Genomic DNA, 16,970 nt, shown 5'->3' on the forward strand with positions numbered 1-16,970 from the left:
CTGGCCCCCTCCATCCCCTCAGCCCTGCCATGCTCTCGGTGAAGCCCCAGCCGCCTTCAGTTTCTTCAGCCCCTCACAGTCCTCTCACACCCCTCAGTCCCTTCTGAGCCATCCCATCCCCTGAGACCCACCACCCTGCCAGCCTGTGCCACTTCCCTGTCACCTCAGTGCCACCATGGCCCTCGGCTGCCCCACAGCCCTCAGCCCCAGCAGCAGCTCAGGGTCACTGTCCCTTCAGCGCCACAGCCCCCTCAGCCCCCTCAGTCTCACCGTCCTTCAGCAGCTCCTCAGGGACAGTGCCTGGGGCCAGCGGCAGCTCCCACCGCTCCAGGGACAGCCGGGGCTGGAAGTGCTGCTCCACCCGGCCTGGCCGCCAGCTCAGACCCAGCACAGGGACAGGGGACACAGGGGGCAGGGGGGAAAAGCAAGAGGTGAAAAAGGCAGCTGAGGGGGGAAAGAGGTACAAAGGCAGCCTAGGCCTACACAAACAGCAATCCTTCCATCAATCTCTCCATCTAAACATTCCTGTTCCTCCTACTATATAACTATACATGTTTATAAATGTAACTTCATAAATATATATATATTTATATAAGTATTTTACTCCACACATATAAGAATCTAACTCTGAAAATATTTAATGTAAATATATAATAAAATATATCACATCTATAACTATATAAATATCCACATTTAACTACACAGACCTATCAATATATGTCCATAGAAATAGAACATTATCCTCTATAAATGGAACTATATCCACTAATAATTAAAACCATAGAAATCTATAAACATATCTACAAGCAGAGGAGTTCTACCTGCCTGATGGTCACAGGCTCTCCCCTGTCTCTTCCTGCCATGCAGGGCAGCCCTCCTGGAGATGTTGGTCAGATGGCATCTGGGAAGCAAAGGGAACGCTCAGTCAATATTGGCCCTTGTGCACCTTTCCTTTGGGCAGCAATTGTCCTTCTACCAGGGGCTGTCAAAGATGGCCTGAAAGGCAGACTCTCACTTAGCAATTTGAAGCAATCTGCCCTTAAAAGAACAGGTTCCATCCCAAGGGTTCAAAAGTGTGCTTCAAAGCATAGAATTATCTCGATAAAGTCCCAGCCCCCGCAGTGCAAAGGGCACCCAGGAGAGCTTGAAACACAGACAGTCCCAGCGGCCACAAGGAAGTCCAGCCTTGTTCTTTATCTGAGCTGACAGAGAGACCTCAGTCCTCACTGAAATGGCTGAAGCTGAAGGTGCTGGGAGCTGAGTCATGAACCAGCTCCATTACCTGCCATCTACAAACTGCCCTCTGCAGGGAGCAGCAGCTGCTCCAACTTGACCATCAGCTCTGGCAGGAAGGGCTGGGAGGGACAGAGCTCCCTACAAGGCCTGCAGGCTGCACCAGCTGGGCTAAGGAATGGATCCACAGTGCTCTTTCTCTCCTCTTAGGCCTCCCTAATCAGGGGTCATTCAAGCTTTTCCTTCTGATACTGGAGTTACCGTGATTTTTCAATTTACTTGGCCTCTGATGTTGTGCTCCTTGTTTTTCTTGTGGGTCAGGACCACTGGAATTACATTTAGTCAGTGATTTGGACTTCTACCCTGACTTTTTGCTCTTTTTTTCCCCTGCTCCTTCAAGTGTCGCTCAGCCTGGCCTCCCCTGGCACCCTGCAGTAAATTTATCCTCCAACTTCATCACAAAACTGGGACACCCGGCTTGGTGACACAACTCGCACAAGGTCAGGTTTATTCCCTGCTCTCTGCCCCAGCAGAGGACTCCGTGTCAGAGCCTCTGGAGAAGCGTGGAGGGCAGGGCTCAGGGAGGTTGTGCCAGCACAGGATTTGAACTCAAGGCACCAGGAAGCACCAACCCTGCTCAGGGCAGCCATCTCACAGCTCTCTAAACCAGTGTGGGCTCTGTCCTTACCAGGCTCCTCGGGCTGCTGGGAACTGTTCCTGCAGCTCTCGGTGCCAGATGAAGCTTCCTCTGCTGCAGCTTTGTTCGCAGGCTCCCCTCCTGAAGAATCAGAGGCAACACCAACATTGTCCTGAGCAGAAAAACAGAAAGAAAGGAACCCAAAGATCACTCACTATTTTGCTGGAATCATATCAGGGATACAGTAACTGTCCTTCTCCAATCCCAAAGGACATGGAGACCAGAGGAGGGAACACTGCCCACACGGTTCACATAACAAGCCTTTTAAACTCAGGATTCAGGGGGCCAAGGCGAAACTGAAGCTCTCACAAAATGACCTTTGAGACAAAACATGAACACAGAAAACCAGAAGACACCAAGTGAGGGAAGGTGCCCCCACGCTCTGACCCTGCCTTATCCCAGAGCTGTGAGAAATCAGCCAGCACAAAGCCAGGGGCTCTCCTTGCTGCCAGCACGGCTCCCAGCCCTGCTCAGGGCTGTGTGCTGCAAACCCACAGGCAAAGCACACATTTCTGCCTGGCAGTCTCAGCACCCCCAGCCAAGCGCTCACACAACCCATCAAAAGGTGCTGCTTCTCTGAGCCCTCTGCTGCTGCCCCGCTTGTGTCATCCAGGCAAACATTGATGCACCCAGGCTATTTCCAGGATCACATTTGTGATCAGTGGCAAAAATCTGTAAATCGTTAGGGTGGGGAAAAAAACCAACCCAAAAGACAGGAAAATTCAGACAACCAAGTATTGTTTCTATTCCTATACTCTATACTGAGGAAGCAAACGTCCACAATGAAGCAAATTACCTTTGGACACAAAGATATTCTCCCTATGACCAGTTTCAGAACATTCATCTCTTCTGCCATAGTCCGTCCATCAGAACCCTAAAGATTCTGAAGATGGTTCCAAGCCTGCAATGTTTCCTTTTATTATGGAATAAAATGCTTCTCTAAGCTGCTATGTGTGACTTTACAGAAGACAAAAGTCATGCCACTTGAGAATAAGGCATTGGCAAATCCGAAAAATCCCACTCTCCCCCTTGAGTCATAATCACAAATGTACTGCAGGCAATGGGTCAGCACATCAACAGAAAGACAGACATTCTTTGGCCAACAGTGTAATAATCTGCAAAGGACAGAGAGCTGCAGCTGCAGCCCAGCCTTTGCTTTGCCTTGGCCTTCCCACCCAAAAGAGGCACAGCCCACATCTGCTGCAGCTGCAACAGAGGCATCTCTGGCATACCCCTCCCTGCACGGGATATTTGGCCTTCAGTGCCACTTCTCCAAACACTCTTCTCCTCTTTCCCAGCAAGTAAAACCTCTTCTTCATTTCTTCTTCATCCCCTCTTTTAGAAATCTTTCTTTACCAAGAATAATTCAATAACTAAATAATAATGAAATAAGTTCAATTAAAGAAGCCTTTGCTTCTTAACCATGTAACAAGGTTCACAAGTTCTCAGTCCAGCCCCTTTTATCCCAGTCCAATGGAATTACCTGAGCAGAGGGAGATCTTTCAGACAGGGACCTCCTGATCTCCCGAATCATTTTCTCTACGGCAAGGCCCAGATCTGCTGGTGGCCATTCCTCCTCCCCAGGTGCGTTCTGTGCTGAGCAGGAGGCCATCCATGCTGCACAGGCTGCACTGCCGGGTGGAGCGCTAGGCCCTGAAGTGCCCGGGGTGGCTGCAAGAATCCAAACACATTGGTCAGGCTCCACAACGTGGCTGTGGGACACAGAGCTCTAGTGCTACTGTGGACCAAACATCACGGGAAGCACACAGCAAAACCAGGCAGAGAATCTTTTGGCCTCCTAGGTGCCCCTTCCTAGTAGGCTTGACAGCTTCTGGCCGAGAATGACAGAGCCTTGTGGGAAAATACTTCAAACGGTCACTTTTCAGGACCTTTTGGAAAAACAAGGCTACAACTCTTTTCTTACCACGTGCGTCGTAGGCTGGGGGCTGCTGCTCCCTGTGGAGCTGCTGGAAGCTGCAGGGCTGGATGGCGAGCACCTCCCGCTCGGCCGGAGGCAGCTGCTCCCCGTAGAGCTCCTGCGAGCGGCTGCGGGGCCCCTCCCGCCCGAGCGGCAGCGGCCGCTCCCCGTGGAGCCCGAGCAAGTGGCAGGGCGGGATGCCGAGCACCGCCCGCTCGGCGGGTGGCGGCCGCTCCCCGTAGAGCTCCTGGAAGCGGCTCGGCCCCTCCCGCCGGCCCGGCAGCGGCCGCTCCCTGTGCAGCAGGTGGAAGCCGCAGGGCGGGCGCCGGGCGAGCAGCGGCCGCTCCCCGGGGTGCTGCTGGAGGCGGCCGGGCCGGGGGCTGCGCAGCTCCCGCCCGTCCGGCAGCGTCCGCTCCCTGTGCAGCAGGAGGAAGCCGCTGGGCGGGCGCCCGGCCGGCAGCGGCGGCCGCTCCCTGGGCAGCGGCGTGAAGCGACCGCGCCAGTGCCGCCCGTCCGGCAGCAGCCGCGCCCCGGGGAGCTGCTGGGAGCCGCGGGGCGGGCGCCTGCGGCCATCCCGGCCCGCCGCCGGCCGCTGCCTGTTGACCGCGCTCCGGCGCTTGATGCGGAGCAGGAGGTCGGGGCGGTCGCGGCGAAAGCAGGGGTTGCTGTAGTGGAGCCAGGCCCCGGCATCGCCCGGCGCAGCCGAGCCGAGCCAGCCCGGCACCTTGCGGAAGCCGTAGCGGTAGAGCTGCCGCACGAAGCTGCGGAACTGCGTGGCCCTGAAGGTGTGCGGGACCGGGGCCGGCCCATGGCCACGGCCCCTGTGGGCGCGGCCCGAGCTGAGCAGCTCTCGCTCCAAGAGGGAGCGGTCGGTGAGCAGCCCCTGGGCGCGGCTGTCCCAGCGCACGGAGCGGACGCGGGGGCTGTTCACCAGGCGCCAGAGCTTGGCGGGGAAGGTGCTGGCGCTGAGCCCGGCGGGCAGCGGCAGCTCCGCCATGGCATCGATCGCCGACTGTGGCCACAACGCCCGCAGCGCAACGGCCGCGGCTGCGCCGGCGGCGCGCGGCCTGAGGGGAGCGCTGCGCTCGGGCCCGCGGGGCCGCGCGCGGCGGCTCCGGGGCTGCGGGCACAGCGCGGGCGGGGCGGCTCCGGGGCTGGCCGGGCTCGGCTCGGCTCGGCTCGGCTTGGCTCGGCTCGGCTCGGCTCGGCTCGGCTCGGCTCGGCTCGGCTCGGCTCGGCTCGGCTCAGCTCGGCTCGGCTCGGCTCTGCACAGCAGGTTATCCCCACTCTGCATCCCGTACCTGGGTCACCATCGGTGACAGAGAGGAAGGACATTGCTCTGTTTTGGCTGGGAAAAGGATGAAAAGGGGTGATTAGAAAACATTCATTTGGTCTCCTTTTCCACAGACTAGCTGGTTTTATTTCACTATGTCTGCCTGTCTTTGGCAGAGTTGGCACATTTCTCGTGATTCGGAGTCAGCTACAGCAGCAGGAATGGGAAGCAATTTTGTTAGCATTGATATCAAAGCCAAAGTGCTGCCCCATGGATGGATGTTGCTTTCTTCAAGGGATTTTTGGCCTAGAGCTGTAGCAAACTCACACTGGTGTCTTCCCAAGCAGCGTTGCCTTTGTATTTCCACAGGAATCACCTTTTTTTTCCCCCCATTTGGGGAGAGCTCCAATGCAAATGCCTCCTGCAGCCAACTCTTGTCACTGTGGACTGATAAAGGAGATCTGGCAGTGGGGAGAGACTCCCTAGAGCTGCTGTGGAGAGCTGAAGGGGGAAGCTTTGTCCCTTAGTCTTGAAGTCTTGTTGGGGAGCTGCTCGTGCTCTGGGGGACGGACACCAGTGGTGTTTATCCAACCCTTGCAAGTTCATTCCTGTAAAGAAAGAAAAGTATACGGACGCCAGATAGAGAAACAAGGTGTATGGGAGAGAGACGGGGAAAAGGAGAGGGGTAATAGAGAAAGGAGCCCTCCGGAGGCAGAGATCAATCTTCATGGAGGTAATGATCGATGCTCAGTTTATTGCAAATCTCAGGGTACATTTATATGCAATGCAGGGTTCAGCAACGGGAGAATACTTATAAGTGGTTACAAAGTGTTACGTGTAGGACAAAGAGCTAACATATCTTTGGTCAGGTACACAGATTGGCAAAAGTGTCAGCAGAACATTCTGCCCCATATCTTCTCTTCACATCCCTAGAACATCTTGCTTCACATCTCTTTTCCTGGGGTACATCTTGGAAAACTTCTTTATATTGTTTGCCCAAGGGCAGCATGCTTCTGGTCTAAGGCAACCTATGCAGGGTTGTGCACCTTGCTTCTATCCAGTGTCTGCTCAAAATGCTCTCTACATTCCTGAGCTTCCTGACACACCACAGAGACTTTGGGGTTGGTGTATTGGCAAACAAATTTCAGTGTGGGAACTTTTAGAAGTTCCCCTTTTTTTTTTTTTTTCCCCTCCAGAAATACTGTCATAATCTAATGCTTCCAGAGAATCTTTTCCTACTTTTTGGGGAATTCCTTTTGCTGCCCTCCCAGACCAGGCCAATTCCCAGGGCTCCTTCCCAAAGTGAGGTGGAGCCCATGGCCTCCACTCTCCAGCTGGAACAGAAGGAAGCACAGAGTTTGCTGTTGTGGCAGAGGAGCTTCTCTTTCCGGCCTGCTTTCCCTTTGGGACAGGTTGGTGTGCGCTCATTTGATAAAGGCAGGTTTAAACTCTGAAGCAGTGGTGTTTCAAACTGCTCCCTTCTCCAGCTCTTCTGTGGGTATCCTTGGACAAAAGGCCTTTTGGTGGGAGCTCTCTGTTGCAGGTCAAGGAAGGAGGTTGATACTTCAGGGTTGTGACTGCTGAAAGCAGCTGGTTTCCGGAGGTGTCCAGAACTGGGAGTGGCTCCTTTTCTCACCTGCCTGCAGAAAAGGAAGTTGACAAGTGGGAATTTCATTTGTGTAGATGGCCATCAGGGGTATTTGCCAAGAGATGGGCTGGCAGAGAGGCAGGTCTCATGCTGAACTGGCTGTGTGTTTGTTTTGATGGTGGGGAGGGTCAGAGATGCAGAGACAGACACCAGCTGAAGGAACAGTGTGATTTCCTGTAATGCAGAAGTGCAAAAAAGAGTCAGGAAAGGATAAGCTAAGCAATGCACCTCAGCATTATTACAAAAGGGTGCCTCTGGTGATTACGGAAGATCCATCACCAGGTACCCCAATGGTTTCCCCTTCATGCAGAGCTGCACATCAGCTGGGGGAAGCTGTCCCAGCCGAGCCCTGCAGAGCCACGGCCGGGAACCGGGAAATCCTGCGGTGCCTCCACCTTTGGCGGCCACGAGGCTCCCGAGAGCGCTGTGAGAGTAGCCTGGCTCTGACAGTGCTGGACGAGCAATGTGCCAGAGCGTCTGCTGGGGGCACAGCTGGTGTCATTCTCCTCTTGGTTTTCTCCCCGAGCCTGCCCAGGGCTCAAGGAGGAACCAAGGCCAGGTGTGGCCTTGTCCATTTTCCTCATGCAGAAAGGTGAAGACGTGTTTCACCAGTGAATGGATGCAACAATCCTTTTGATAATAACACTTGGTTAAGGAGCAGATACATGGAACATTGGTTTGGGAAGGTCACCTAGAGGGCAGCTTTGGCTCAGGTCCTGTTGTTGAGGCTTCAGTCAGGGTCTGTTGTTCAGGCCCTTCAGTATTTTGTGGTGCAAATTACACCTGTGCAGAGCTGCAAACAAGCAAGTCTGTCTTTAGCACATTTGAGACAGGGAACAGGATCAGCCCTGCAAGGCCAGGCTGGGGCCCAGAGCAGAAGGCCAGCACCCTGCTTTTGCCCCCAGGCAGCCCTGCAGAGCAAGCAGCCCCTCCTGCCCAGGGGCTGAGGTGCCCGAAGCTGCCTCCCCGCTGTGCAGCTCTGCAGAGCCCGCGGGGCGCAGGGTCCTGGGCAGCCAGGGCAGCCCGGCTGCCTTGGGGCACAAGGAGTGGCCCAGAGAGAAGCTGCTGCCCTTTGCTTTGGAACTGTTCCTCAGAGTCTTGTCATTAATCCACAGTGTCTGATGTGTTTTCCTTTCCTCTCCCAAGTTTAACACAGCTTTTTGAGAAAACTGACTGATGTAGCTTCTGGTGGTGGTGGTGGTGCTTTTGTCTGCAGGTGAGGGCAGGTGATTTGGACCAAGGACGGAGTCCATTGTTAACACCCCAGCTTTGCCAAGTCAAGAAAACCATTCACAATTGGGCTACCAGTGCTGAGCAGTTTTCGTAGGTTTTGGAAAGCTACCACCTTAAGAAACCCAAGAGATTTTCCTCCAGGAGGACACCAGCAGTAGCATGATGCCAATGTTTTCCACCCCTTTTCTGTGTCTTTTAAGAGTTCCACAGTGCCCAGCAGGAATGAAATAACCTGTGATAATGTGATTTGAGAGCTCTGTGTTGTTCATTGCCACATGAGTGCTCATGACAAGCTGGACACCCCACTCGTGGCTCTCTCGAGTTAAATTCATCCCAAATCTGTGCAAACAGCAGCCCCGAGATGCTGAGAAGAGCAAGCACAGTGGGTGGGTGTGCATGCACACACCCAGGGGCTGACTGCTGTGTGTGCAGATGGTTTTGCACTGTTGTAAATCATCACACTCTCAAGCTGAAAGCCTATTTCAAATATATATGTTAAATGAAAATATATATCAAAAAATAAAATTGTCCAAAAATACATGTGCATTAAATTTCATGCATATTATATAGTACATATTTTGACTAACATAACATAACATAACATAACATAACATAACATAACATAACATAACATAACATAACATAACATAACATAACATAACATAATTAATAATATATAATAATATAATATAATAACATATTATAAATATTATAATATATTGAATATATGAGATCATATTTGAAGCCATTGCTTGTGGGCGTATTAGATGATCTCCTAGTGTTTGTACATTTTTGCTTTCTGCTACTGCTGATCCTAGCAGCAGCTCCCTGTCAGTTCTTCCAGGTCACTTCACACAAAGGGATTCCATCATTTCAGTGCATGTGAGAGCTTGGCACTGAAATGCCAAGTTGATTCCCAGCTCTCCAGCCTCCTTCTGGATTTTGGGGCATCTCAGCACTTGTGTGCATGGCCCTTCCTTCATCCCCAGCCTGCAGCAGTCGCAGTTGCTGCTGCCTCCCTCTTGCTGCAGCTCATTTGCCAAAGTGCTGCCAAAGGCAGCAGGGCTGGCTCAGGATCCCTGCTGGCTTCTGCTCTCTGGGATGAGCTTCAGGGGGACACTTGGAGCACTCTCCTAAAGAGCTGCCCTTGGGATGAGGGATTTGTCCTCCCCGGGTGGCTCCTGCTTGGATTCTGTGCTCATGGAGCCCCGGAGTTTTCTCAGCAGCCTCTGCAGCGAGTTCTGAGCCAACGTGGGGCTCTGCTGCCAGCCCAAATCTGCGCTTCCCCTGCCCAGCCTGAGTGCAGGTGCGGCAGGTGCTGGGCATGGCCGGAGATTTGCATGGCCAAAATCCTCCAGCATTTACATCTGCCCATGGCTTTGGGTAGCACAAATCTACACTTACTTCAGTTGAAACATTGCATTTATTGCAGATAGTTACACCCACACTACTAATGTACAAATACACAAACATTAACTTAAGTTTAAAAATGAAATTTATTTTAAATTGCAACAGCTATGCTATCAATATAGAAACACAGAAATATCAATTTATGATTAAAATCTAATTTATTCTGAGAATTGTGCTATGTAAATATATACAGATATCAACTTCAGTGAAAAAAAAATTACTTTATTGCAACCCTCTGCAGCAACTCACTGTACACACATACTGAAGTTACTGAATTGAAGTATAACAATTAAATTTATTACATATTAGTGCAAACATACAGCCCATATACAAATACAGAAACATCAATATCCCTCTCTAAAGAATCCCAGATCCAGAACTAAAGAAATAGAATTTTTGAACTATACAACTCCATACATAATAAATAGAAATAAATACCTATATAGGCATACAATATAGAGATGTAAACATGCATTACATATTTCATGACAATATAATACAAAGATAACAAACCTGTCTATAAATACACAAATATCAATGGACCAATAAAACAATCCAGACATCCCCAGCAATAGAAATGCACAGCTACAAAGCTGTACAAGTATGTAAACAGATGAATATACACGCATCAATATAACAATATACACACATAATATCCCTACACAAATATCAGTCAGTGTATGTAAATATCCCTATACTTGTAACTATCCAAATCTAACTACACATCCATAAACAGCGCTAGATCAGGAGGGATTGCAGCCGCTGATGTTCCCAGGCTCTCGCTCGGGCTCCTCCTCCCGTGCAGAGCAGCTCTCCTGGGCAGGGACAGCAGATGGGACATCTGGCAAGCACAGGGAACACTGAGTGAGCGTGGGGACGTTTCCCTTGGCAGCAGCTGCGCTTCCATCAGGGCAGAGGAAATGTCAGAGCCTCCCCAGGAGGGTCAGAAGGAAAAGCAGCCGAGCAGGCCAGGCTGTGGGGAGCTGCTCACTTCCTTCTGGCATCCCAGTTGCTCTGAGGGAACTCCCTCATGTCACGTTATTGAACCACCTCTGCACTTACCAAGACTGTGGCCCCCAATTCAATCAGCATTTATGTCTCCAGCTGCTTGCACCAATGACAGGGAATGTCCTCTAACAGTGCTGGGGCACAAAGTTACCTTGCACAGGTCATCTGACAGGGCCTTGTTCTTTCTGTGCTTCCTGTGTTTCTCCTTACCTTCCACTTGGAATTTTTACAGCATTTCTTTTTCTTTCCCCTTGATCAGTGCTGAAATGGGTGTTTCTCTTCCAAGTTTCAGTTTGTTCAGTGATCCTGTCAAGCCTTATCTTAGAAGCTTTTATCAGGGAATTGAGTGTTAATTTCAGCAATTTTTGTGATTTTCTGTGAGATTTATGCAAGAGTCCTGTTCATTGGGCAATATTTAGGAAGGTACAAAAGAGAAAAAAGGATGTTCTGTATGTCAGTTCACTAGTGGAGTATTCATGCATAGAGAGAGTGATTAGCTGAATTTTACATCTGCTCCTAACCTGAAAGTGTAACAGGTAATTTGGGTAGAAATTAAAGCAAAATTTCTCCTTCTACCAGCCTGTATTCAAATGTAAAATAAATAGAGCAGGGTGAGAATGTCAGTGTTCAGTTCCTGAAGTGCCTTATTGAGGTGTTCTTAAAGTAATGGAGATAAAATCTGGGTGGGCATTCCTAATTTCCAACCACTCATTGTCAATTTCATTGACTCTGAAAACAGCAGAGATGTGCACATCATACCTGATCAATCCATTTGGGGATGTTTTAGGTTCAGATTCTCTGAGGCTTTAGATTTTTAGGTCTCTAGACAATGCTTCCAGGAATCTAAACAGCTTTCAGAAATTAAACTTTTCTTCTTTTTTCCTCAGTCTTTGCACTCATGTGCACCAGAGACCTTCAGTGAATGGATTCCACTCTAATCCATCTCCAAGCTGAATCTCCCAGCTGTGTTCACACTGGTGGTTTGTGTGTCTCCTGCACAGTGCAATTTTAAAATCTTCATTCCTTATTATCTCTGCCCTTCTTTTTCTGTTTTAGCTTGCAAATGCATGCAGATGTATCAGAAATGATACACCTAATTTCTGATGCATCAGTTCCTATCTAGCAATTTCATTTTATCCTGTTCTGATGTCATGCTAGCCTTCTATGTTTTATTCTAAGTGGACTCCTGTTTTCTTGCATGTGGAAGTTTTACAATGCAATGCTCTCATTCACCTGCTTTCATGAAACCCTTCATTAACATTAGCACAAGTAGCTGTGTGATTCCCTTCTGCTTTGTAGAAGATTTGGGAAACTCAAGTCCTGCTCAGCTACAGAAAAACATACATGGTGCTTGGTAATTCCCCTAAGAGCTTAAGGTAATGGTAAACAACTGCAGCTTAATCATTTCACAGAAATTGGGAGAAAAGGCATTGCAAATATTGAGGAGTGTAGTGCAATAATGACGGGCATCCCTCAGTTATCCACACAGACTGATGTCACTGGCAAAATTCCCTCTTTTCCAAAGGTTTTCATTTGCTTTGGCTGTACTTCATATGGCTGCAGGTCACATTTCCCTTGATTTAAGGAAGTATCTTGGCAGGTATTCTTGGTGATATATCTTGCTAATTCTGCCCTTGGAGGAATTACTCAGTTCTGCAGTCCTTATTACACGCCCTGTTGTAAAAGACTTTTATGCTATTTTTCCTCTCTCTGTGTTTTCACACTTGTTCAACAAGGTTTTCTTTCTAAGAATATTAATCACAATATCCCAAAGGGTTAAAAAATGCTTAGATATTTTTTCCCTAAGTATTTATTAAAGAAAAATAATAATTAAATAAAAACCTGTATGCATGCTGGATGTAAAATACAAAGAGAAATAAACTTGAGATTTCTCCCAAAAACCTTAAGAAAAAACCCCATGTATTCTATAAAACCCAGAGTATGCATCTACAAAATGGGCTTATTCTAGAAGAGAAAATTTGTGCAACAGTTCTGCACAGAATTCTATGCTATCAGGCTTTTTGCCTTTCAGGGGCAGTGCCATTCTCTGAACTGTAATGCTCTGAGCATGTTCTGCTCACCATGGCAGCTTTCTGCTCTGCCCTGGTACAGATCATCCTCCCAGCAAAGGGGGAGTGCAGCCACCACAACTCGCAGCACCTTCCCACACAGCAAGAACCTGAAGGACAGAGATGGCTTTCACCAGCTGCTGCGGGTTCTAATAGTGCCACCTCAGCTGCCGAAAGCCTGAATTTCTGTGTTGCAGCGTGTTAGTTTATTCAGTCAAATGTTCTGTTATATAGTGGTATGTTCAAGTGTTCCCCGAGTTATTACAGTTAGTCTCTCCCCTGTGTTATGCCCTCCTACCCCAGTGTCTCTCAAGGAATCCCCTCCCTCCTCACCAGATTTTTCCCTGTCTGTCAAGACAACCCGGCCCCTTTGCCCCATCCCTCAGCCCAAACCCTACCCTTTGTTCCACAAAGTTCCCTGTCCCTCACCCCAAGATCAAATCCCTATCCCAACGCTCTCTCTTCCCCTTGTTCTGGTTTGTTGTAGCCCTCAAAACCACACCCCGAGAGTCGCTTATTGGTTACTATATGGTGTCCACTCCTTGTTTTGAAAGATTTTAGAAACCTGTGCACAGGGGTGTTGGGGCTTCTCTGAACACCTGTTCCCTTTGGGAATTCTGACTTGAAGAACCTTCCCCCTGCCTCTCCTGATGAATTTGCTGCACTTTACCCCGCAGAAGAGCCTCCTGTGCTTCCTCCACTCGGTCCTCCAGAGGTCTTTACTGCTCGGCATTTGGCCTAGAGGTTCTGGCTCAGGCAAACCCTAACCTAGCCAGTTCCCCACTCTTGCCATTGTCCCTGGAGCATCACAGAGCTAGCCAGGGCTGCGGAGGGCAGTGACAGTGACCCATGCCCTGGCATGTCACAGCCCCCAGAACCACACCTGCCAGGCCACAAGCCCCAGCCCTCGTCCCCACTGCGGCCTCAGGGGCTCCTGGGCATCCTCACCCTGAGTGCAAAGGCAGCCTCAGGAGCCCCCAGGGCGCTCTGGATCCAGGCTGCAGACACCCTAAAGCCAGCACTGAAAGGGACATGGATGGGGACTGCAGCTGGATCTTCCAGTGCTCACCACTCCTGACTGCTCTCTAAGTGAACCCAAACCTCATTTGCAGCACCTTGAGCACATTGACCCTGCTCACCTCTCCTGGAACGTGGTGTTCCCACATCCTACACCAGCCCTTTGCAGGAAGTGACCAGCTCCCAGCTGCTCTGCTACCCTGGCCTTACTTTCTCTTTGCCAGCAATGAACTTAACAGATACACTCCTGAGAAACCTAGCACAACATTGGCTTCTCAGGAGCTCTTTGGCAAAACAAACTCCACTAATCCCTAGTTTTTGCACAGAGAAGGAGGTCCTGACATAAGGCACAGGCACAGGCAGGGCTCTGGCATACGAATTCCTGAGCCACAGGATTCCACCCATTGTTGTTCCTAGCTACTGTGCTGATATTTTAGAGCCAGTTTCGGAGAGGGGCTGCTGCTGACAGGGTAGGAGAATTTGGAGAAAAAAAAGGTGCGGGAGACAACAAAAAAAAAAACCAAGAGGGAAAACCCTTAGAAATACAGAGTAGAACAGAAGTCCTTGGAGATGGTTCAATAGAAAATGCCAGCAGCAGTGAGCAGAGCCCGAGGTTGCTCACTGCCACCCCAGGGGCTCCTCAGTCCCCGGCTGGTTTGTGTCTGATGCAGCCCTGCCTGGAAAGGGCTCCAGGCTCTGGTGTTCCCAGCTTGCTCCAGGCTACATTCTTAGCAGCACTGAAAGAAGAGGTCAAACAAAGAGCCATTTTCTGTCCTGCCTGCAAACTCTTCTCCTTCAGTGCCATTGCCAGAGATCATCCCTCTGTCAGCTTGGCACTGTGCCTGCTGCATCCTTGTCCCTGTCCCTTGCATCAGCTCCTGCACATGGACACTCCCTGCCCGCACATCATGAACAGAGAAAGCTGTGTCAGAAGAGCAATGAGTGCATTTTCTTGGCTGTGAGATGCAAAGCTGTGTTTCGTGTCAGATACAAACAGGCGATGTGTGTATTTGTGAATGCAAAATGTGTGGACCTCGACAATGGGAGAGCTGTGAATTCTAATAATAACTGAGGAAAATAAAGCATGGAAAAAGGCCTTTGAACCTATCTTTTGTTTGCAATTAACCCTAGTTGATTTAGGTGTTTTGGAATTAAGGTGTTAAAGATGTTGCTTTTTGCTTGCATTTAATCCATAAAAAGCTCTGCAATAATAACCTTTTGAAGTATAATTTTAGAATATTACTTCTATCCTTGAAACTGTAGCTTTGGAATTTATATAAAGGAAATATGCTTATCTCACGCCTAATTGAAGCAGAGAAAAACAGCTTGAGAAAGGAAGATGAACATCACCTCAAGGGTTTATGGTTTCGACAAAAGGGAAGCTGGACATCACTGTTATGAGATTTATGGTCTCTGCAATTAAAAGGTGGACCCACATCTGGGGATCCGGACCCCACCAGATGGGATTCGTCTTTCTTCTTTCGGAAACTGGACCGTCACCATCTGGGGATACTCCTTTGAGATACATCCTGAGAAATTTAAATCACAGTAGTGTATGGAATTGTGATGTAATATTTTGGAATAAGAATTGCTGATGAGTAAAAGATTGGAAATAGAAACTGCTAAAAAAAACTGATGAGTACCCCTATAAATACCTGTAACCCTCAATTATCAGTGTGCAGTTGGAGGGAAAACATCTCCCACTGTACCCAGCACTGTATTGCTCACACTTTACCATATTAAATAATAAATTGATTGCTGCTTGAATATTGGCCGAGTCAAGCTTCTTATTCGTAACAATGACTCGGCCTTGTCTGTCACGGCTCAGCTGGCTGCACTGCTGGAACTCTGTAGAGGGCTGATCCGGGAAGCTCTCTTTGCTGGGGCAACCTGAGACAGCAGGGATTTTCCTTTTCTTTAAGATTTTTTTTTCCTTCCCTTGCATTTTTTATCCTTTGTATAGATAACTATAGAATGTGTTATAATAGAGATAAATAAGAAAAATGTGTTATAATATACAGACTCTAAGGAGATTTCTTTGCTGCCTAGGGACCGCAGGGCATAGGGGAGGAGGGGAAAAGGTGCTTGTGCTCAGCCAGGTGCCCAGGGTCTGCAGTGGGCAAGGGGAAATGGCCAGAAGCCCCTTGGCCTTTGGTGGTTCTGCTGAAGCCTTTGTGCTGGTGACAGAGCAGCTGGGCAGGGGCCAGAGCTGCAGGGATCCCTGCCAGAGCAGTGCCTGGCAATGGCCACAAGCCCTGTGCCAGGCAGAAAGCGCATCCGTGTCCTCCTGCCCGGGTGCTGCTGGCTGCCTTGCTGAGGGCTCCCGGTTGCCTCTGGATGGGGCTGCTCTGGAGCTGCTGTGGGGCTGCGGCGCTGCTGCCGGGCAGCTTGGCCGGGCTGGGGCAGCCCCTGAGGGGCTGGGGCGCTGGCAAGCCCTGGGCAACGGGCTGTCAGAGGCCACCAGCAGCCCCCTGCCAGCCGCCTTGTTCCTGCCAGAGTTGACGTGCAAGATGGATCCCGGGCACTCTGCAACTAACACCATCAGTGTTGTTGGAAACTGAAATGCAGGGAAATCTCAGACCTTTGGTCTTGTCAGCAAAGCTTAGAATTAAACACAGGATTTGATCTGAGACCTTGGAAAGGGCTTCCAAACTCAGGTGCTAGAAGTGAGAATGCGGATTTCTTGCTTATTGCAGAGACACGGGGAGGAAAGTTGAAGTGGAGGAAAGTTTAGAGCTTTGGAGTTCAAGATCTAGAAAAAATCAAATCAGTTACAATGGTAAACAAGAAGTTTAGGATGCAGTGCTGTAGGTTTGTGTGTCATAGCATGATTGGCTAAGGAGGCTTACACTGTAGCAGGATGTGGGAACCCAGGAAATTCCTCTGGCTACCCTGCATGACTCGAGACCCTGTCAGAGGGCTCAGAGACTTTGACACAGAGCCCAAGATCCCTGTGCCTTTGATTCAGCCCTTGGAAAAAAAACAATTACCAACCTTGTAGGAAGATTGACAAGCCACAAAAGTTTAAGCAGAATGATAGTGAATTTACCACAGAGTGGAAAAATAGATTTTGGGGCGTTTTAGAATGGGGCTTCAGGGAGTATTGGAAAAAAAAAAGGCTCCCAATATTACCAGTTAGATTGTGCCTGGGCCAGTCTGACCCTCGCTGCTGGGCCAAAGGCAGCAACTGCGGTGTATCACCGCAGAGATACCTCGCCTTGCTGGTGGTTGCAGCTGGGCACTGAACAAGTCCAGGCTTGTAAGGGACCCCGTTACCTCAGGAGGGATAGCTTCAGGCGATGGTGAAGAGAAAAAGGAGAGGATTCTGCTGGAGGGTTTAATGTCCAGAGGTTTATTCCATGGTTACAGAGGTCTGAACGTGAGGAGCTGCTCCAACAGAACCAGACCGCATGGTCTGATCACCTTTTTAAGCTCAGGGACCGGGGGAGGGGAGGTACAGGTGA

Source organism: Melospiza melodia, unplaced genomic scaffold, assembly GCF_035770615.1.
Source record: "Melospiza melodia melodia isolate bMelMel2 unplaced genomic scaffold, bMelMel2.pri scaffold_45, whole genome shotgun sequence".
Classification (NCBI taxonomy): Eukaryota; Metazoa; Chordata; class Aves; order Passeriformes; family Passerellidae; genus Melospiza; species Melospiza melodia.